A 925-nucleotide genomic window follows, 5' to 3' on the forward strand; every position below is an offset into this window, starting at 1 on the left:
AACCAAAAAAGGAAATTAGCCACAAGTATATAGAGTATGTTGTTACAGATCACAGAATGTAACTAGCTATCTTCTTTTCTCAGATATATGCAAATAAGACTGTGGGAAATTTTTACCATAAACAGAAAAATAGTCATAAGATCAGAAAGAATTGCTAGAAAATTCAACAAAAAAAAAGGCTGAAAAATAAGAATAGTGCCCATGGCTGCCATGATATTGAAGTGGGTATGCTCAGGGTTAAATTTAGAATTCACAGGAAGGACTCATACATGCCATGCAAAGCACTGGCCCACACCCACAAGTCCTTGGAAGTCTACACATTTGAGTGATATTTTAGAGATTTGACCGTAACTTAGTCAAATTTTAAGTGTTTTCGACATTCTCAAGTGCGTTTTGAAGGTGTATAATAGGGCTGGTTATAACCGGTTATTTAATGGTTAGTTAACCGCAAAATAACCGGTTATTCCATTTTCGAAATCAACTAACCCTAACTGCGGTTAGGTTAGTGTTGCGGTTAGGTCTGGTTATTTTCCGGTTATTTTCCGGTTAACTAACCTAACTTTCAAACACTATGTACAATGAACACTGGAATGAATGCTTCCACTACCTATACAAAGTTGCCACCCATCCCCTGGTGCATAACACCATCAACATCAAATGCATTCTCATGTACATGGTAGACATGATCCTGCAGCATTAAAATACAAAGCTGCATGGGAAGACACCACAATGGCTCAACATGGTAAGCAAATGCAAGTGGATCAACACTGTTGTTTTTAACATTTTATCACAGGGCTTCTTCGCCTCATGGACAGCACTGTCATATACGCCTGCACATTGAACTATCCTAAGGATTGAGTGACTGGTTTACAGAAGGCAGAATACAATGTAATCAATTCATGGTGCTTTGCGGGGTAGGCAGATT

The sequence above is a fragment of the Laccaria bicolor genome, genomic scaffold (genome assembly GCF_000143565.1).
Source record: "Laccaria bicolor S238N-H82 LACBIscaffold_119 genomic scaffold, whole genome shotgun sequence".
Classification (NCBI taxonomy): domain Eukaryota; kingdom Fungi; phylum Basidiomycota; class Agaricomycetes; order Agaricales; family Hydnangiaceae; genus Laccaria; species Laccaria bicolor.